The 22,919-nt window shown below is 36.3% G+C and overlaps 1 protein-coding gene across 2 annotated transcripts in view; it reads left to right on the plus strand.

The window, feature by feature from the left end:
• Window positions 1–22,919, plus strand: part of SMPD3 (sphingomyelin phosphodiesterase 3) — a 125,851-nt gene that overhangs the window by 13,861 nt on the left and 89,071 nt on the right. Inside the window, exon 2 of one of the 2 annotated variants that reach the window (XM_030026134.2) lies at window positions 17,049–17,173. The exons of the other annotated variant lie outside the window; for it this stretch is intronic. The gene's annotated coding sequence lies outside the window, so the exon portion shown is untranslated. The remainder of the gene's footprint in view (window positions 1–17,048; window positions 17,174–22,919) is intronic. 2 annotated transcript variants of the gene reach the window in all.

The raw sequence follows: 22,919 nt of genomic DNA on the forward strand, positions 1-22,919 counted from the left end.
GATTTATTAAATAATTAAATGTTTTATTAAGTAATTTGTTACTAAATAAGCAATGTTTTAATAGGGAGATTGTGTAAAACACTTAAGGCTTCGGTTTTTTTGTTGGTGTGCAGAGCCTTACCCAGACTGTACCAAGCTGAGATCAAAGCAACCTCGTTACTGTTTTTGTTGAAAGGGGAGGTCTGAGGCGAGAATCAGGGCAGATGTGCCCATTTGCAGTGCACCTCATGAATGATCAGCCCATCTCACAAAACATGGAGTTAGTCAAAAGGAGCAACAGATGATAAGTAAGTCTTACAGGGCAATTTATTTCTGCTGAATTTACTGGAAAATGAAGGAAGAATGGTCTATCTGCCATCCTCCACCCCTTGAGTGGGTGAATGTATAAAGAAGTTGGGTAAGCCTTCTTGATCCTTGAGGGTAGGCTGGGGTGGAGCCCTTCTGTGAATCTCTGTATCAGATTTTATTGAGACAGTGGATTTTAGGAGCTTGGAATCAAATTGATTAACTATTCTGTGTTGTATTTGCTCAAGGGGCAGGAAGGAAACACTAAATTACACCCACTTGAAGTTACTTGCTAATGAATAATGTAATTATATGCTAGGGTATTAGAAGGTTTTTACATTAAGTCCCTGATGTTTTTGTTGTCTCATCTATGTTTAGATAAGCTAGAATTAACATTGCCTCTTTTAAAAGTCTATATTTGTAACTGGGGTAAAGTGAGTTTGTGTTAAGAAAATAACATGTTTAAATTATCAGGGCAGGTGGTAGCAATAAAAAGCCAAACAGTTCTACATTAGATGTCATGCACATCTTTTAAAGGCAAGAGTTTCTTAACAGATGCTTGGAGACTTCTCCTTATAGCTCTGATCACAGCATGCAAAAAAGTCTGATGATTCTACTTTTTCTGTATGGCAGTTCAAGGAACTAATGGAAACTGACTTTCTAGTGTAATAACTGTATGAATTTGTCAAAGCTGTCATTTCAGTTTCACATTTGAACATAAAAGCGTAAGCAACTACTGTACTGCTAAACTCAAATATCCTCAAGGAAACTCCAATAACAAAACACTTGTATTATGTCTTTGGGACAAAGAATTGTGCTGAAGGCAGAATTTTGGCTTTGGTGTTCCATATTTTATATTAAAGTTCAAAGTTGTGAAAGCTTCAAAATGTATAATTCAGCCTCATTTTGCACAGCAGCTTCTTTTAGGAAGCGATTACTGGAGCATGTTAAAGCTAAGTGATACCATCCTAGTCTACTTAAATAACAAATGGCTATGCTCTTTTTCACAATTGTATAAATTATCAATTCATGAATATTCTGTTGTTGTCTTTTTTGCCCATGTCGTGTAAACTTAATTCATTTACATGGATTGTACCTGATTTGGTTACAGGAAAAGAAAGGTGTGAGGGATTGCTGCATATTCTTTCAGGCCAGCTCATTGTTCTGGCTCTAATCTACTGTCACTAGAAACACTCTAGGCTGACACCAGTGAGGAACTGGCAAAAGGAAGAGGTGCTCATTTCTGGCTCAGAAAGACTTAATATATAAATAAAAGAGGAGCTAAACCCAAAACTGGCCCATGGACAGTGCCAGTAAATGTAGTAGTAATAGTAAGCTTTGTCATTTAAAGTAGATTTATTCAGTCTGTTCTAGGTTGCCTCTTGCCTTGCTCCTCCCCTGGTAGAAATACATAGTGTTAGGAGTCCCAAAACCTTTAGTGGCTGCAGTGGTTTTTTTTAGCATATGAAAACAGATTTTTAAGAGCTCAGAGCCAGGTTTTCAAGTACTTGGCATCTATAACTGGGGACAGATTTTCAAAAGAGGTTAGCACTGACTGTTCTGAGCTCTTGCGAAGATTCGTCCATTTTGATTTTGTGCCTAAGTGAACTAATCGATTGAAAATCTGGCCCCTGTAGCTAAGCATGAGATTCTTAGAATGCTGTGAGGGCAGTAGTAACACACACACACACGCACACACCAAAAAAAAAAAAAAAGCTGTACAGCAGCCCCCACTCAGTTCAGTACCCGAAAGCTGCCACCCAGCACAGAGTAAGACAGGGTTGAGCTCTCTGGTATGGTGCAGGCAAGTAATTTTCTAGGTTGAGACCAAACTTAACAGTGAAGGTAACTATTGTTTTATTACCTCTGTTCTGGCTGTCTGTTTATTAAAGTATAAGCTTTTGTGAAAGGAAGGCTGCTAGTTATAAGAGTGCAAAATGTCATCTGTGTTTGGGAAAGTACAGGAGTGAAATGGTTTAATTAAAATTTACTTAAGTAACCATTAATAATATTGTGAGTTCAGAGATACTACCACTGCTGCTAGAGCTGTGCTGCCTTCTGGCCTAGAGGCTGAGATAAACATTTTGATTCCTTTTCACTGTAATCAATGGTGGAATTCCTACTGAGTTTGATTTAGCAGTGTCAAGTCCTGTATTAAAATGGCTGCAGTACAAACAAAATGAATGTTTTGTGTTGGAAGAAACTTTTTTCAGTCAGCCATCTTTTTTACTGGCAGAGCTATTACAGGGTAGTAATATTGATTCCTGTGGTCTTTCTGGCTAGTTATGTGGCTTATTATTGCAGATTCAGGCACTGTAGAAGATTTTTAGTTCTGTTTTTGAATAATTCCTTTAATTTGAAATTAATTTAGTTGTCCATTCATGCAGTGTTTTGGCCTTGTCTTTGGTCCCTTAAAAATCACTATGTCTGATTAGATACTGAGAGTAAAATAAATTTTACATTGTTGGAAATTAGTTTGCATTTATGAGAAGTACTTACTGTAGTTATGTGAATTCTGTATAAGGATTTATTATTTTATTTTTATTATCAGGACACAAATGATAATTATGAATTTGCAAACTTTTTGTAAATGGGTTTGGAAGTAATTTCTGTGCCAAGTCAAGCCACAGAAAGATAGTTTCCTCAAGGTTCAGTATATTTTTCTTCTTATTTAGTTTGCAGTCCCCCAAACTTTGCAGTGCCTTATTAGTAAATAGAAGCTATGCATGATGTGCCCGTTTTGTCAAGTGGGAATGTAGTGTGAGATTCCTTGTAAAATTTTCTAGTCTTGCTTCCGTAGAAGCCGAAAAACAAATATTGATCAACTTAATTTGATAGAAAATTATTTGTTATGGAAAAACTAAATCCTCTGTTTTAAATGCAGGGGATATTAACATGGCTGTTTTTATAATAAATCAGCATGCCTTTGGACAAAACTTTTATACACAATCTCTATCACTTGATGCCAGCATAAACCCTGGGGAAATGAATTATTAATTGTTGCAACTGAAGAAAAAACCCAATAATTTTCTGTGGACTTTTGGGGGAAAGAAAAGTCAAACCAAATCAAAACAGAAATGTATTTTTGCACACATGGTACTTCTTTTATGCTGTGCTTGCACAGTTTAAATAGGGACTTTAAATAATCCAGATTAAGCAGACTATAATACTATAATTCTTATGTAGGAAGCATGGGATACCTTTCTGTATGCTAGTGTTGCACTTATAGAATAGCTAAGTGAACCTCAGATAAATAAATGACAATAAACTCAAAATGGCTAAATTTTAAGTTAATAACTCTCAGAGTAGTAAGATTCAGAAACATTCAAATCAAGGTGATAAGGGAAAAGAGACAAATTGTTGTTAAGATAAGTGCTTTACAGACCTTACACAAAATTGAACTGGATACTTAAGACATCATGCTGTTTCTAGCCTGCCAGTGTTAGCTGGAGCAAATTCTAGGCTTTTAAAAAACTTAGTAAGTTAGAATAGTATGGTGACTGTACACATTGGAAAAAAACCCAAAACTGTCCATAAACAGTCACCACTCTGTGAGCTCCAGGTGTGGGTACTTCCATTTTGCTTCAGAGCCTGTCTGTATGGTTGAATGGAGAGTGTATTTTACTTGCAACTTAGCTGTGATGATATGACATCATTCTGTTTTGTTGGTGTCAACTGCAAGCAAGTTTAACATAAAAGATTTTGCTTGGGCTTTGAGAAATATTCTTGTGTTCATTGTTAGTGTAGACAAAGTTCTGAAGTTTCAGTTATCCTTCTAGTGCACGATAATAAACACATTTAATATGTGCTCTGAAGTCGGAGTGACATAGATTCTAAAATTATTGATACCAATTTCATGTAGCAGTCACTAATGTTTCATCTTGTGGTATGTTGGCGTTTAGTTGGTTTTTTTTTTTTTTTCAAATGTAGAACTTGAACACTGAAATTGCAATGCATAGCCTGTACATACACTAGATCAGTGAAAGCTGTTTTCCCAGACACATCATTGGGTCACTGCACTTTGTCTTTTATGGTATGTATACAGGTCACAGTGGTAAATACATAAGGTTGAGAAGGGGTATGTTTTGTAAATCTTTCTTCTTTCATCACAAAGACTGAAGAAATTCAAAATTTGTAAAAAAAATAAATTATCACAGAAGGCTAGAGAAAGCTCCCAGCAGTCATAAGCCTCATATTGGACAAAGAATATTTGATGTGCTAATAATGAGACTCAGCTTCCTTTGTCGCGCTTTTGGGGGGGGGGGATAACTTAGCTCTGTTTTACATCTGTATCCCTTGAATGTCCTTCTGCAAATGAAGATTTAATTTGGTGAGGCTAATATAGTGCATCTGATTTGGCTTGCACCTCACTGACATTGTGAGCCCATTATGGCATTATTACTCTCCAATTACAGGCATGAAGGTAAGAAGTGGCCTGGTAACGAAGGGTACACACCCAGAGCAGTGTGGCAAGAATTTTAAATGAGGCAAAAGGAAAAAAAATATAGCTACTACACTAATACCTATCGAAAGGCCATTTTTCCTAAGTGGCTACTTGGAAAGAGTCCCCAAGAAGTGTTAGTGCTAAACATTACTGTGCCATCACATGTTCATCCAGGCTACAGACTGGAATTTGTCTCAGATGCAGATATCTACAATTTCTATAGTTCTATGTACTGCATAGCACTGGTACTGAAACAAGGTCAAACAGTTTGATATATGATGTTTATTTAATTTGTGAGAATAATGTTTAAGCTACACTTCAAAAAAAAAAATCTAACATGGAGGCATATTTTCTGCTTTAGTGTTTAATGCGCTTTCAGTTTTGAAAATCAAATATTTAGTGTCAAATGATTTATTTGTGCTCTAGAAAACACATATTTACTAGCATTGGTATAAAATCAATGTAACTGTCTTCTGTGGTTTAAGATACTGGAAACTAACTTTGTGAGCCTTTTCAAAATATCTTTTATCTTGTGTGAGTAGAATTTTGTGAGACTTGCTGTTATGGGATCCTACGGGATACGTTTTTAGAGAAAATGCTGTCTGCTGTAGGGTTACTTCACTGAGACTGTTCTGAATGTGCCACAGTAAACTAAAAGGGTTAGAGGAAGCAGAGGGATAATAACTGTCAATAGGGGGCAGACTCCATATAAATTACACATGTAGTATCAAATGATTTAATACTGCTTCAAAAGTATGACTATTTCCATTCTGAAGGAAAAACAAACCCACAGAGGACTGGTGGCCAATAACTTTTTTTGGTACAGTAAAAAATGAAATGAAGAAAAATGTTGGAAGCAGAGGCAAAAGCTGCACATTCTTTTCAGAGGAGGTGTATCAAACTTGAGGCACTTCTGACAGAGGAAGGGATCCAGTGGAATATGACTGGTAAGACTGCTGACTGGCAGAATAGCAAGTAGTAGCAAGTTTGATTTGGATACTCTTTTTGCCCTGTTTACCAATTTATCTATAAATAGTCACATAAAGATTTCAAAGTTGTCAGCTACAGTGTGACATGCTGTGATACGATATAGTACTTTGGGGGTGCAGATCCACGCTTAGCTTTAAGATGAGCAATCCAACACAATTTTTAGCTGCATCAGTTCCTTGGTTTAGTTGACTGTGCAGGGCTGCTTGAGGTGCTAGTGTCAGTGCAAAGGATATGGTGAAAATGCATATAGCAGGAGGGAATAAGTGCAAAAGATCCTTTCTGTTGGCTGCACAGGTTCACACTGGCTGAGTCAGAATTTCTGTGAACATATGAAAAAGGGACTTGCACATAGTTTAGTTACTCCTTGCCATTTGGAGTAGTTTATTAAATTCTTAAATGTCATCTTGCATTTAAATCTGTCCAGTTTTCTGCTCTGATTTGCTTTAAAACCGGAAAAATTCACTTAAGTGTTCTAGGTGCTATGGAGACAGTGCTGATGTCAGAAATGTTTTTAGTGGGGGCCTGGAAAAGGGAAACAGATGGCTGCAGTTACTGTTGAACATGGTTGGTTGTTGATGCATAACAGAGCAATGGAGTGCAGTACAGAATTGCTGACCTAGCATTGGATGTAGTAGACTGTTGGGAAGGTAGCAGAGCTTGTGGAGAAGCAGAGGTTGTTAGCTTACCCCCAGTGCTGTGTTAATGAAACTCAGTTTCTTTGTGTCCCATTGTGTCCACACAGGGCTGACCCACACCATATGGCTGCATTAGCTTGAATTGATGCCAGCTCAGGTGTCTGTATTATTAGCAGACTTGGGCCAGATTACACTGCCTGTTCAGCTCTGGCTTTTCTTTTGTCCCAGTATATGATGAAGTATCTTTCTGGTACTTGGGTTGTCTTGACCTTAATAGACCTTTATTTTCTAGGTGGCTTCTCAACTCATGGGGCTTTTATAAGAACTGAGGAGCCAGGGGTGAAGAGATAGTATAGGTGTAGCTTGAACTGTCACTGTTAATGAAATAATGCTTGTTTTTTCTTAAGCATTGAACTCTTGGGTGATGTTAAATGCTGTTGCCATTTATAACTTTGTGCAGTATCTTGCACTGAACTGGAACAAAACCAGAAACAGAACTCGCCAAAAAGCTTTCCAAATCCCAGACTTCTCCCTCACTCTGAGCAAAACCCCCCTCTATGAAGCCTGAACCCAATTTTGTGCAGTTAACGTCAACGCAGAACTCTGCTGCTAGTGTCATTTACTTGGTTCTGGAGTTAGCCAGCCTGTATGGTTTCTCTACATGCTTCTTAAGTATACTTGTGACAGGATCTTTCCAGCTACTTCCAAAGCAAGCTGCTTAGTTGTGGGCTGCTCTGCCTTAGCTATTGCCTCACTTACTGTTAGTTTTTATTCTGAACTACAAATGAGCAGTCAAAGTGTCTTGGTTGGTTATTTATCAAGCTTTCTAACAAGCCTCTTTTGTTTTACCTTCCCTTGTGTTTAGAAGAAACTGCCTCCAGATATCCTTTGAGGTCACCTTCCTTCCTTTCAAGTCCATCCTTTTGAAACTCTCATTTGCTGTGATATCTATAAAGCCTTTACAGTGATTAAACAGTGCTTATCATGATGTTCAAAATCATCTTGTTACTTGTACTTTCCAGTCACTCTGTCTAAAAATAAAATGAAAGATTCTGTAAGCTCTTCAGTGCAGAGATTGTCTTTTTGTACAAGTATTTAACACAGCAGGGCCCAGGAATCCAGGCAGGGGCCTATAATACCAGCTTGAGAGAGAATAAAAAAACATTTCCAGGTATAAATTATTTTTTGATAGGAAGGTAAGTGTAAGGTGCCTTCAGAGATCATTTCTTCATAATGAAATGTGCATTAATGGTAACAGTATACAATCATTTTTAATCAGGCTGCCATGTCTACAATGCAAAGAAGTTTTTTTTTATTAATGGTATTTAGGGCATCAGTAGCATTTGCGCAAGCTAGAATGGGCTATGTGACAAAATGATTCTGTGCTCGAAAGCTACAATTATTCTCTAAACTTCAAAATCCCAAATTCAAGATTAGAAGAGACTGAGAATTTCTGCATTTGATTGGCTCAGGCTGAAAGCTGGAGAAAAAGCGGTTTGCCTTTTATGCATTCTGTCAGCTACAACAATGCTAACCAAGGAAAGTGTCATCTCCCTAGAGTCTCTTTTCAGACAAAAGTACTATAGGGCAATAATGAATCTCAAAAGAAATTCATGATTGGAAAAAGCAGTGTTTTGCATATAAATGTTTCTAATGGAGCTATGAGCATCCGTGTTGTGCTCTATTAGCATCAGTGTTGTGATCTATTACTTTGAAAAATACTATGTGAATCCCTGTAGCTTTTAGTGATTCAAGACATGAAAGGTGTTATTTATTTTCATTTGTATTATGTTCCTTATAAAATATTAAATAATCCTTTGGCATCAAAAAGTACTATTAGGTCTTTAAGACTGTACAGAATTACTGTTCATAACTTCAAAAGCTTAAGTTGCTAATGGATGACATATATAAACCACAATCAGCAGAGAACAATTCCTACTGGTTTCCTAGCTAGAAGTATCTACAGGTATGTAGATTAAAATTTGTAAGAAGTAGATACTTCTACCAGTATTGTTGACCTGATTAAATTTTTAAAAACAAAGTTATACTTTACAGACCCAAATAAGTGGCTTAGTTTTTTTAAATTTTGTCTTAATTTTTCTCTCTCTATCATCTGTCTCTATCATTTGGGGCTATACAGCACAGATTTCCAGCTCATCTCTTCAGCCACGGGGAGTAGACTCCCTGACTATTTTAAAGAGAATTAAGATTCATATAATTTGCTGGAACCTTAGAAGAAAAAAGTATGTTAGGTGTTGTTAATCTTAAGTCTTATTATATCAGTGTTAAATTAAAAAGAGCGTTATACCTTTTTTCTGCTGTATTGCATGGGAGATTGATGACCATTTTGACTGTCCATCTCCATGCCACAGCCATCCCCAAACTCTGCCCACAAAGTTTACCATCACGAAAATGAAGCTGTGCTGAGATTCTACTGCCACATGCATTTGAAACAAAATGTTGACATTTCTTGGAAATTTCAGAAGTGTATATACAAGCTGAGTTTAGTGCATAGATGTTTTCAAACCAAGGAAATATTTTAGTGTTTGTATGAGTTTTTTCAAATTCTGCTGTTAGAAAAAGCTGCTGTAATACTTTGTTTAGTAAAGCAGGAATAGATGATAACCTGCACTTGGGTGTTTTTGTTGTCATTACCCACACCCCGCAAAAAAAAAAAAGCCTATGTAATACATGTAAAGGATTGCTATATGCTACCGGAAAGGACTACTGAGACTAAAACAAGAAGAACTGACTGTGGAAGAATCTGTTGTGTTTCATTAGGACTTTGGTAGAAGTAGCAATCCAACCTATTTCGCAAATAGAAACTTTATCACAACATCTTGTCTCTGTGTTCCAGTGGTGTTGCCTGAATAACTTATGACAAAGTAGTGGGATTTGGGCCCTAATAAATGGACACACTGTCTATAGGTTGTTTTCTGTGGTTCTGGAAAATGCTGACAAGAAGTAGTTTCTTTCCTTCTTGGGCGTTACTGTGACCTGGTTGCATTGTACATAATAGATTTTTTTTTTTTTCCCCCCAGTTACAGTTTTTAATTGGAAATAAACTTGTAAAATTTAAGTCACTCCCGAGTCCATGGCACTTCTTGCAACAGTGAGGGGTTGAGGAACTCAAATGAAAAGCATTAATTGCTTTCTGCAGTATAATTTTGTTTGCTATTAGAAAGCACTGTAGTGATGTCTGAATTTTTCTAAGGATTCTACTCACCTATTCTCTTTTCCTGAGATAGTCGGGCTCTAGTGGAGACTGCAAATGTTTTTGCCTGAAGATAGAGCTGATTCTGACATGTCTTACATTAGTGCTTATTTTGCTACTGTTTGGCAGCAAACAGTACCTAGTTACTAGCTAAAAAAATAGTGTAGAATCCTTTGGGATGGTAGTACTGCTTTAAAAGTAAGAAGATTCTGATTTCAAGGTTTAACGTCAGTCTGAAACGGAGAAACAGATGGATCCATATCTGATGGATAAGATGAGCAAGTAGTTCTGAAATACTTCACTGTGCAGGTATCGTCTGCTTTGCCACATGCAACTTGTTTATCAGAGATCTGGATTCCAAAAGAGAGTTTCTTTTGACTGGGGTTTCTCTCCTGGACTGTTTTGATGACTTCCTTGTATGACGTTTTAAAGGAAATAATAAATTAGCATCTGACCTAAATCTGCCTTTTGCTTTCAAAGTCAAATAGTCAGCCAATAAAAAGCTGCATATAAGCTGGCATTGCACTCTAGCTTTCAAAACCAGAAGAATTTACAAAAGATTAAAGGTCATAAATACTTGTAAAAGTGTTTGTTGCTAGACTGTATTTGTGGCCTCTAAGGTTTAGGTGTTCTTTGAAATGTCTGTGGCTCTCCAGTGTAACTGGGAGCTACCCTTTGTATGACGAATCTTTAATGTTTTTATCAGAAAAATTGAGAGAGAATAGCAAACACTTTAGAGAGGGGGAAGAAAATGCATGGGGAAATAAGACATATGTTTAGTTTGTAGTAGAGATTTTTTTGTTTCCTCTGAGTATTAGGAGTTTAGTTATGGCTTTGTCTCAAACATTACCAATATTTCACGTTCCTCAATTTTTGTCCACTGATAGGTACCATTGTATTCTTTATTCTTTACTGCTGGACATTGAAAAAGAAAAAAAATGAGTTAACATTAAAACTGTCCTTATTGGTTCTAATGTTTTCAGTGTGCTGTTTTAGAATCAGAAATTCAAGTATTTTCGAGTGTCAAATCACCAGAGAAGTACTTTTCCCTAAGATATACCTTTTTTCACTTTAATGGAGACATCTCATGTAACTGGCAGATTTCTAGGTATTGTTCGATCTGTGTCTAGAGAAAAGTAGAATTTACATGAGAACTTCCCATTTCTAATCCTTATTTGAGATAGCATTCTGTGTAACATACTTCCTTTTCTGTACTAAATCCTGTTTGAAAGATTTTGCTGGTTTCAGAAATTAGTTCTGCTCTACTGTTTGCTTCACAATTCCTCATTTTCCTTTGCTGTAAGTCTGACTTCTGAAAAAATCTGTTGTTTTTCAGACAGAGACAAAGTAACTTTAATCATTTCAGCTTTTTTTCTCTCATTTCTGTATGAAACCTTCATCCTTACTCTTAGTCCTTGGTGTAAAAAAATGGTGAAATTTAATTTTAGTTAAGTTTTGGGGGGTGAAATTCGCATAATTTAGACTGTCTTTGTATTAAACTGTGGTTCCTGAAAAAGCTGAAGAGGCTTAATGGACTGAATGTACCATTTAGGAACTGGGAGATCTGGATTCTTTCCCTGATTTTACTGCTTGTTTTCTCTGTGTGACATTTTGAAATCCTGTTCCCTCCTGCCTTCAGAAATGCTGAAGAATTATCTGTGGAAAAATGTACCAACTTATAGATGATAGTTAGAAAGCATATGCATTGTTTAGCTTTGTTTTTAAATGTTTGAGTGGTATGAGGCCTTGTGCTGTCGCCTTATACGAAAACTGTCAATTTTGAATATTCTTAACTACCAGTACTTTCTGTAAACATAAAACCATTCTTTAAATACTCAGGTGTTTGTTCATGATAGTGTTTTTCTACAGTTTAATTACAGTTAAAATTTTAAAACTGGCATGGATTTATTAGTACAAGTGACCTTTTCTGCTAGTATCTTGAAGAGAACAAGGACAAAGAAACAGGTGTTCTGGCAGAAAGTTCAAAACAGAATATTTCGAAGTAGTTTCAAAGGCCAAGGAAAACACGCAGGTTACACTTCTGTGAAGAGTATTCAGCTTGTCTAGCTTTGTGCAACTACAGTATAAACACATTGTCTACACAGCATCTGAGCTAATCATCTGCACAACCTTTATTGTTAGTGGAAAGACATAAGCACTTCAGTGTGCAGTTCATTTCAGCTTTATAAATCTGAGCGAAAATAGCTGCTTTACAGAGATCAGAGCAGTCTGCCCTGTTACGCCCATAAAACTTCTTGGATATATTTGTAGGGGAAGAGCACAACACATTTGGCTGTGTCTTTTATCACTTCAGGTGATGTTTAAACTATGTATGTCTATCCTGACCATGCTTAAACATAGAACAGATTTGTTTTGAATAGGTTTTGTCCAAAAACTAATCACTTGTAACAGATTGCAGTTACTAACATACAGCACAGCTAAATGACTCACCTCTTCACAAAGAGTTGTTGCAACAGCAAGGCATGCTTGTTCTATGAAGTGCCTAACATAACCTTTCATTTTAAAAGTGGAGCATTTGGTTATTGACTGTCTGTATCTACCCCTTCTTCTTGGTGTCTGGTGGATGTTGATGTGTTGTATTGTTAATTGTAATGCTTTTGCTAAAGGCAACAATTAATTAAAGCAAATGAGAACTGAAAGAAATTATGAAGAAACAACATGCCTAGGGAAAGAGAGCATTGTAGTGTTACTTAAAAACAGAAGCAGACATATAATTTCTGATACAAATAACAAGAAAAGCTGCAGTTTCCAAACAGTTAGTTACTCTTGTTTACTCAGGTGAACTGTGATAGGAAGTATAAAATACTAAAGAAATAAGTGTTTTTTGAATCCTTAAAGACTTATACTTATTAGATTATGAATACTGAAATTTTGTGGAATGATGGTAAGAAATAATCAGTTTGCTATTCCTGTGTCCTGATTGTACATCTACAGTAAATATCTTAACCATGGATTTCTTTAGCCTTAATCCAAAAGCACTACATAGGTCTCTCAGATGGCTGTTGGCCACCAACAAAGCACATTTGCTTTTGCAGAAGATAAATGACCATGGGCACCCTTTATTTGTTACAGTCACTCCTCCAAAAGTAGTTGTTAAGCCTGTTATGTGAATAATGTCCAGTGATAGTGAAACCTGAAGATGTGAATTTCATACTTTTATTTTTCAGTTTACATGATGTTAAGATCTTTCTCTAAAAAGAAATACTTACTGCTCTGTATTTTCTGCTTAATAATTATTCAGAAAATAAAATAACTTCATATATAACTCAGTTTGTATAAGCACTGAAAATGTTAAATGCTTAGTTAGAACTTCAAACACTTTTTTATTTTATTTGACTAACATTAGTGTGGCCCTACAAAAGAGGACACAGTGAAGGGTAAGTGAAACTCAACATTCTGTGTTGGATAGGATGAAGGGAAAATATTCTGCAAAGGGTATACATGTATACATGTATAATTCGAGTTAGAGAAATACATAGATTGGCAAAGTGACACCATCCCATGGATACCAATGTGATGCTGATTTTGATTGTTTTGATCCAAAGACTGGGATTTCCCACTGTAAAGCTTCCTTTTTGTAAGAATCAACAAGTAAGATGGTATGGTTTTGCAATTTGTTTTCTCAGAGGTGTGGGAGATTTGCACATTCTGTGTAAGTAGTGTGTGCAAGAGACTGATTTATGCATACTTATATGGATTATGCATATGCAATTAGATACATAACATAGATTAAATTTTTGAGTTTTTTTGTTTTGTGTCCCCCCTCCCCTGCTTCCAGATGACCTGTTTATGTAAGTTGCATAGAACTTGCTGAGAATATATGTACCTGTGTGTGTATATATATGCCAGTGCATTGGTTATATTGTACTATTCTTACTTGGATATTTATGTGTATTCATGTTATAAAAATTGTTGTCAGTAGCACTAGAGTTAGGTCCCAGTTTTCCTTCAGATAAAAGGATCAAGGAGCCAGTGGTTCTTTTGTCTTTCTCCAAAATTTAAAATGAGTTCTTATTTTAAGACTTTTAAGTTGGCTGACCTGCACACTGTAATTTCCATGACCAGGGCAATGAGCTTTGAGAGGTAGGATATTTGAAAGAACTGTACTTAACTTTCTGCATGAGGATTGTTCTTAATTAAAGATTTAGGAATCTTAGGTTGAGAGAGTGCAGTCATTTTGAGCTTAGACTTTTCTATAGTTTCCAGTCCAAGCTTCTGAGAACTTGCAAATCAAGTGTTTGCTTCTTTTTACTTACTACTTCTTAGTGAAAGCTGCTGACTGACACACTTTTTCGGTCTAGTATTTTTTTTTTTTTTTTACATCTAGAAGCAGCTGTAAATATCTATTGTAAATAGGTAAATGTATCTTTCAGATGTATTTGTAGATTGAGGCTGTCCTGGGCCACACAACACAAAAAAAGAGTAAAAAGCCACATTAGGAATTATATTTGAATATCAGCTGAATGAAGGTATGTGCCAAAATTTTTTTTTCTGCAGGTCTGCAGATGAACTAAACTGCATCGATATACCTTCGGATAAGTTAACAAGTGTTCTAATTTCTGTCATTACTGCATTACAGAGCAAGAACTGTCATATCAACTGCAATGAATTAGTACCTCTCCAGTCTTTTTTGCTTAAATCTGTGTGACATTCATGCCCATGTCCTGTACTACTGTTCCTGGGTATAATGAACTCTGCCTTTAACACTGCAAGGAAGGCAAGTTTCAGAAGATAGTTAAAGTTCTGTTTATTTGTATGTATGCAGAATTATTCAATGAGGTATGAGTATACTTAAATAACATGTCAGGTATCTCTGTATATGAGTTGACTCAGAAGCTACTTTAGCAAGTAGGTTTAAAACAAACAAACCAAAAGGTGTAGTCTAGCCAAGATTCTGGACTTGTGCTTTCACATTCCAAATGATGACTCAGTGATATTAGTGTACTGTGGAAATGTGCTCTGACACATGGTCATCCATCACTATGAGTCTGTGATCCCATAATAAGAAGTACAGAGATTAATGTTTTATTACAGCAAGGTAGCTTTTACAGTTACATATGTAATGAGAGAGGGAGCAGGGAGATTGTAAAGCCTCCATCTTTCTATAATTAATATGGAACTCAAATGACCTAAAAATGAAGAACATTATCATCCTGGAAAAATTAGCTGTCTTAAGTTTCATTCTTCCCCCCATCATGGTTCGTTAATGAGGAAAATCCTTTCCATTGCTATTTTGTACAGAATGATATTCAGCAAGAACAGAGAGTGCTTATTGTCTCCTAGATGATACTTAACCCTACCAACAGCCATACAGAACAATTTTATCTCTGCAGTGAAATGTATGTAGCTTATACTATGGTTCTTTCACTATGATTCATAATAGTTGTTTGGTTGGTTCTTTGTATTCTGCTCCTGAGAAATGCCTTGCAAGATAGGAAGAGTAGCACTAGGTCTGCTTGATTCTGTTTTCTATCCTGCTCTTCCCCTTTCCAAAATTCATTTTGAGAAAGGTGCAGATTCACAATCATGGTCTAGTATAGAAGATGATTATTCCACAGGTCAATACTATTTTCCTTAGTAATTTGCAGTTAAGAATGGTGGGAAAGTTGTATTGTCATCTGTTCATTCCGTCGAACTGATTAGAGTAAGAGCAGGTTTGGTCTGAAAATTGGGAAAGAGTAAGGTAAGAAAATCTACCCACAGTGACCAGAGTCATTCTGTTGTCTTGTCTACTTCTAATCCAACACCATTTCTTGATGTGACTCGGAAACGGAGCCACTGATTTAACTGTGTAGCATTTACAATGGGATAGGTTACTTAAAGCTACAAGATGGAATTATATATCTGATTATGTTTGATTTAGACAGTAACAGAATCGTCAATTTCTTAAGATGAAGTAAGACAACTAATAGCCTGCTTACACATTCTACAGCTGTCCCCTGAAATGTTAAAAGATCAATAGGCCTGTAAGGGCAGGGAGTGGGGCAGTTGAAAAAAGACAAGAACAACTTGTATTGAAGAAGGGTGATGAAAAGGAGGGAGAAGATGATTAGCTACCTAGCATCACAGCTTATCAGGGACACAACACTAAAGCAGCTAATCCATGTAAACCTATTATAGCTAGCAACTAACAATGGGAGAAAAGCCATGCTCCTGAAACCTGGGAGTAAGGAAAAATCCACCTAGTTGTGGATTCATTATGAATAGTACTTGCGAATGTGGGCATGTCGCAGTCAGGTTGAAGGCAAATCTTAAGTTTTTGATGACTTCAGGAAGCTGTTTAAAGCCCTTGGAAAGGTTGGTACGGAAGAAGAAATAAAAAATAAAGTAAAGCTTTAAAATGCTTTACTAGCTAAAAATACTCAATACGTAGGTCACTACAAGTAAAGAAAAGAAAATACTGCATGATGTTTTCGCATCAAATTGAACCATGAATAAAATGTTAAACATTGTCATGAAAGGCCTTTAATATTCATAGCTAATATTTACCAATCCAAAGAGAAAACAATGATTAACTTTTGGCAGAAAAAAGCCTTTTGCTTTTCTAAGAGTGCCTTTTTTTTTTTTTTTTTTTTTTTTTTTCAGTTGTTGCTAAGTAGTGTTTAGACTAATGTCAAGGATTTTTCAGCTTCTCATGCCCAGCCAGTGAGAAAGCTGGAGGGGCACAAGAAGTTAGCACAGGACACAGCCAAGGCACCTGACCCAAACTGACCAACAGGGTATTCCATACCATATGACGTCCCATCTAGTATAGGAACTGGGAAGTGGGGGCGGGGAATCGCCGCTCGGGGACTAGCTGGGTGCCGGTCGGCGGGTGGTGAGCAATTGCACTGCGCATCATTTGTACATTCCAATCCTTTCATTATTGCTGTTGTCATTTTATTAGTGTCATCATTATCATTATTCGTTTCTTCTTTTCTGTTCTATTAAATTGTTCTTATCTCAACCCGTGGGTTTTGCTTCTTTTTTCCGATTTTCTCCCCCATCCCACTGGGTGGGGGGGGAGTGAGTGAGCGGCTGCGTGGTGCTTAGTTGCTGGCTGGGGTTAAACCACGACATCTGTAGACTTTTTCATGCTAGAAAACAGAATCTACATATATTGGATAACTCAGTGGGTACCTTGCTGATTTTATAGCTAACCTTTAAGGAGGTGGGCATAGTGGCAGTAATGCTCCTAATGTCTGTTGTGTGTCATTTGTTCAATAAAGGTACTGACCTCTTCCCATAAAGTATTGTCAATGTGCAGTGTAATAGGAATCTGATTCAGGGAACAGTCCTAAACTTAACTGGAATTGGTATGTATTTTGTCCATCTGCTACTTTGCAGTCAGGGTGAGTCCTGTAGTGTCCCATTTTGTAAACCAATTGAACATTCTTGAGCTGTCTTCAAGCTTGTTGCCTTCCCCCATTGCACTGTTGTCAGGAAAAAAACAAACATAGTGTCTGTTTCTCATTGACAGAATTAATAAAATAGAATGCTGACAGGATACAGAACAAGCATAATTTCGGAACTGCTGTTATGCATCATTCTTCCCCAGCAACGGAAGAGACAAGTACAACTTGATATCCTGCAACAACCTTCAAGGTGAATTCCTTTTAAGTAAAGCTGTCAATTTGTTAATTATATCTCAAGTTCATATCAGAAGTTCTTATAGAAATGTATGTAGCTTTTGTTAACTATTCTCTCACTTTAAGGAAAAACAGAGTTTGATGTCAGAGTTGCTAGATTGTTGTCAAAGTTACCTCTTTCAGTTCAGAGACTTGCTTACTTGGTCATCCACCTGCTGTTAAACTTAACTGAGAACTGCAAAGGTGTGTTAAATTCTGTGGATGTACTTGCAGGATTTATAGCATCATTTTCTTCCATTCACTGCTTTGCTCTGTGATGATGGGTAAAACACTTGGGAGCCTACTTTGAACCATCTGTTAAATAGGCTTAATCTTATAGAACTGAGTGGTGCTCAAACCAGTAGATAATCTTTTGAATGGACATAGCAGTGTGTTCAGGCCAAGAAGAAAAAGTGCAGTATAGAGAGGTTAGAGACTTTTGAGAGTCTCTCTTTTGATTAAATAAAAACAAAAAACCACAAAACACAGAGTTGAAAATTAAACCAGCTTCAGTCGGTTGGTGTCTTACCATTAAATCAGTTTTCTGGAGTCAGAACCAAACGCTGTGGGAGCTGGGTATGAAGGAATTTCCACTCGAGTTTTATTTGGGCAGAGACTTTGAGGTAATTATTATATAATGACTGGAGATGTTTAGGGGAATAGGTCTATAAAAAGCATAACTTTTGGATTTACTGCTTTCTTATTAATAAAATGTAATTACTGTCTTGCTATAATAAAATATATTAAAATATTACTTAAAATGTACCTTGTTAAGGTTTCAGCAATCCTAGGTATTTTTTAGCAGAGAAATTACCATTTGTTGAGACCAAATATAATTTTCAAGTTAGACCTTACAGAGAGTTAAAGCTGTGCAGGATCATTTTTCATCCATTTTTCTTTTTTACCACAGTAATTAGGCACAATGCCAGGCAGCACAATGGAAAAGAGATTTTCTTTAATAGAATATTATTTTACAGGCACTGCTGGACACATACAGGCGTCTTCTGTGTTCTTCCTTGTGAAGCTCTCTTCACGGTTTTATCTTCTATGGGAAAGACTTTTGGTTATTAATTTTTTTTCTAAGTTATCTACATGCTGTTTGAGGTTTGAGCTGTTAATATTTTTGGTTTTTTTTGTCTTCAAGATACCTTGAGGGTATTTGATATGGAGCAATGTTGACTAATATCTTGCACAAAGAACATTTGGAAGTAACATCAGCCTGTCCTGCGTGTTTCTAGTAAAGTTAACTGGGGAGTAGAAGACAGGAAAAAAATGTTTCAATCCCTTACATCACTAAAAGAATGCTTCTGATGCTCAGATGCTTAAACTCTGTAGCTCCTGATTTCCAGCATGATTCTATGTGAAGAAAGAAGTGCTTTACTCCAATAGTTCCTTAAGTTTGTATTTTTGTTTTACGTTGCTTTTTGTATCTTTGTAGCACTGGATGTGTTTGCAAGAATATTTTCTTTGGCTGAAATGTTAAGAGCTATTTGGAGACAACCAAGCTGTAGAGAAGGGGGTTTTTGTGTTCTGTCTGGTTTAAAAGACTGCAACACCATTTCATTCCTGTTACTGGCCCATGGTACATGAGATTTCTAAAGCCTTCAGTTTGATTTTTATGGTATTTCTAATTTCATTGAAATCTAGTCTACATGTTGTGTGGACCTGGTAGTGTCTGTTTTTCATTCTCCTGCTGTAGTTCAACTATTAGAGTATGAATAATCAAGTTTGGAGTAAATTTTTAAAAATCACTGACTTTCAGCATTAGCAATTCACTCAGGAATTGGAGGTGTATTTATTTTCCTTTAAATACTTTTAAAGGCCTAACTTAAAGCTTTCAGATATAAAATTTGAGTTGTTTGGAACTAAGATGGTAGTAAACAGAGAATTGAGTTTAACCAGATTGCTTTTCATGGGTTTGAAATGCGTGACCTTGAAAAGGTTTTATACTGTGTTGTAGGCTTTCATCAACACTAGTAAGCTAGATAGCAAGAGGTGACCTCTTCCAAAGTCCACTGTGAAGTCAAAAGTCCTCTTTTCAGTGCTGTAAATTTTTTTACTATAGTTCAGTGCGTTACTTAGCAAAAATATACCTCTTTTATTGCAGCTATCTTCCAAAATTTATTGTGTCTGTTAATTTAGACTCCAGTCCCAGTTTGTGTTAATATAGCTTTTTCAGGAGGATAAAATACTGAATGTAAAAATTAGTGTGTTAGGTTTTAAGACGTTACAGGCTTTTTTTTGGATTGAGCAAATTTCGTAGCTGCCTTGAGATACTAATTGCATCCATAGAAACTGTAAGAGTGCTAGTTACCTAGAGAGCTGCTTCTTTACTTCCCATTTCTACAAGTAAACTGCAAAAATTTTGCATGATTACTGCCATCTTCCAGAAAATCTGTGCTGCTTTTTGTTTGTGGGATGAGTTGAGTGGTTTTGACCATTTTATATAAGTTCTAACGCACTTCAAATCTTTTAGGCATAGCACAGTAATAACTGCATGTGGTAGACTTGATTTCCGTACAGTCCCTCTGAATCAACTTGTATAATTGGAGTCTGAACAATGTAAGGAGTGCATATATATAATGTTGTGCATATATTATGCAACCTGGTGCATAACTTGGTCTCTCTAAACTGAAGGGAATTAACTTCAGGAATATAAGGGGACCACTTTCCCATGCCTCTTAATTGTATATTCAGTTGATACGTTAACTGATATGCTTTCATTGCTTTATTGTGGGAGGGGCATGGCCTCATAAAAGATCCACAAAATTACGATAACAAAATGTAATGGTAGGGACATGAATGCCTCCATTACAGAGATGGTGCTGCTTCTGCCCAGTCTCACCCCTTTTGTGAGTTGCATCAGCAAATGCTTCTGGGAGAGGATGGAATCTGTAATTCCAGACTTTCAGTCTCTTCCTTTCTAGTTATATGCCAGTTTCAGCTGGTAGACTTAGACCTGGGAGAGTGCAGTTAGGTAATTATGAAAAAAAAGTATTTAATTCCATGATTTGTATTCTAGACATGGTTTTCTTGCATGAATTTTTGAAGTATATTAGAATTCAGAGACTGAGTGAGGAAATTTAGGACGTTTCTGTATGCTAAGGGAAGTGACTTTGGTATTATTGTTTGTAAGGAGAGGAAAAAAGATCTACAGTCCAAAATGAATTGCATATAGAAAACTACATTTGAAGTTGCAAGTAAAGAAGACATTTAAGGTTTTGTTCATGGAAAATATAGTACATCTTCCACTACTTAGCTTCATGTGTATAATATACAGTCTTACTTGAAGGTCTCTGTTGGGGTGGAACAATTTCTCCTAGAGTATACAAACCTTAATATTATTGTCTGGCATACATCCTGCTGAAGGACCTGGGAAGTGTCAGAAGTTTGGTTTCTCAGGCTGAAATTTCTTCTGTTTCTTGCTTTGTTTGTATGAGGGATCATACAGTACATGCTGTACATTCTTTATTGTAGTATTTCTGCACCTCTTTTAATCTAAAGAGATCTTACTTATTACAGAAAAGTAAAAAAAAAAAAAAGCCATGAGTCATGTTACTTTATTGAAAGAAAAATCCATATGTGCTGTTTTGCAATCTAATCACAAAGGCTTTTCTTTACTAAGAAATGGGACTAATGCTTCAATATTTGTTACATCTTCATTCCTCCCTCCCATTTTATCATGTTTATGAATGTGCATGTTTCAGGGAAAGTGTTGGTTTTTAATCAAGTTTTGTGATTCTTTCATGGACCGCATTCTGTTTTCGTAGATTGCAGCTAGCAAATGGGTCACAACAAGGGAAAGCTGTTCTTAGCCTCGAATATCTAACTTGTATTTGTCTGGTTGGTAATTGGTTAGAAGCCAGTGTGGTAGTAAACTTGAGCAGAAACTGCACAATTTTCTTCAATGGTTTCTTCTAAGGAGCGGGCCAAAAACTAAGCACTGAAGGGATGTAACAACAATAGCAGCAGCTGTTGTTCTTGCGTTCATTAACACTGACGGAAGTTGTTTGCTGCTCCCTTCAATGAGAAAAAAAGATTGTGGCTAATAACTTCTGGTAATAACTTTTTAGCTTGTAGTGACAGGATGTGGGTAGATGTTTAGTCTAAAAATTAATCAGAAATTGTAATTAAAGAGTGTGCTCAGTCCCTGTTAGGTGGCTGACGCTGTATTTCTTTGCTGTTTTTTTTTTTCTCCTCTGCCTCTGGTTTTAAAATGCTGCAGAGAAGGTTCCGAGGCTTGGTAGTTTTCCAGCCAGTAGGCTGAAGTAGTAGCTGCACTGAAGCAATTCCTTAGCTGTAGTTTCTGAGCCCATGGTTCAGGGTTGGTGGATTCTCTTATTTTACAAAGTTAGGTGGAAGTTTGTTGTTCAGACTTCGTACAAGCAGGAAGGACTTTACCTATATAGTGAAGGTGTTTTCATTATGTAACTTCTTTTATAACTCTTTTCTACCTACGTGAAATTTAATCACTTCTCAAAATTGGCAGTCGCCTAAAAAAATTATATGCAAAGGCACTTTGTTATTTTAACTATGTAATACACAGTTGGATTATTTCAGAAACATACGAAACAGTTTAAAATAGAAAACTAATAAGTGCTTTCCCTTAAATCTATTGATATTTATTGACTGATAGCTATGTGTGAAATCCTACATTTTAAGGAGAAAAAATTCTTTCCTGCTTTCAGTTATTAAAAAAATGTTTAATAATCTTCATTTGTTTGACTCAAAGTTGGCTCTTTCTATCAGAGATTTGCTGTCTTATTTTTGAAAAGCCCATTGTTTGCCTCTGAAAGGTTCTTAATAGAGCTTTAACAGGAGACTAAATTTGAACAGCCAGAAATATTTGAACATAAAGTTTGCTCATTCTTACTCTGGATTGCTTAAATTTTAATCTTGTGAACAGCAGCAAGAAACTCAAAGATTCATCCCCTCTCCCTCTTCTGCAATTTCAGCCCTTGAATTTCTTCCCTACTAGCAAAATCCTGTATGTGCTACTGATTCTCTATCAGCATCATTATTATTTGTGTACTATACACATCAAAATTTACTTCTGCATCTATTTTGGGAAATCTAATTTCTTTCAATGTGTAGGGAGAAAAAAGTTATATTCTTAGATGTTTTACACACAGACTGTTCTAAAAATGTTTCAAATATTAGATTATGACTCTTGTATTAATTTTTATTTGATGAAAATGATGTTTTCTTATTCCTCAGTAATTTTTAGTTACATAAATCTGATTTCTGGTTAATAAACAATAGTCTTATGCAGAAACAAGAGAGGACTGAAAGAAACCTTGAAACATCAAGCCCTGATCTTGCATCTTGTTTAGGCATGCATTTTTTTTCTCTGTTTCATGGTCTTTTCGTGTAACAGTGCGTGAAGAACCAGGCCTAGGAAACAGGCTGAATTAACTGGGTATTTTTTTCCTGAAGAAACTGTACTTTTGTTTTATTCATAAATTTGAAAAAAATGGATAAGCACTTTTCTTGATGGCCCTAGCTAATAGTTTAAAGGAAGAGGAGCAAATGCCCAAGTTCTATGCATGCTTCCTAGCTTGGGGACCAGAAATACCATAGTCATTTCATTGTGAACTGTGCTGAAACTAATCAGCTCGGCCCACAAAGGGTTTTCTGAATCAACCTGGATCAGGTGGATCCAGCTCAGATTGCTCTGCGCTGTGCTCCTGGTACTGAGGTTTGCTTCTGCTGTGGTAGCTCAA

The sequence above is a fragment of the Aquila chrysaetos genome, chromosome 9 (assembly GCF_900496995.4).
Source record: "Aquila chrysaetos chrysaetos chromosome 9, bAquChr1.4, whole genome shotgun sequence".
NCBI classification, from domain to species: domain Eukaryota; kingdom Metazoa; phylum Chordata; class Aves; order Accipitriformes; family Accipitridae; genus Aquila; species Aquila chrysaetos.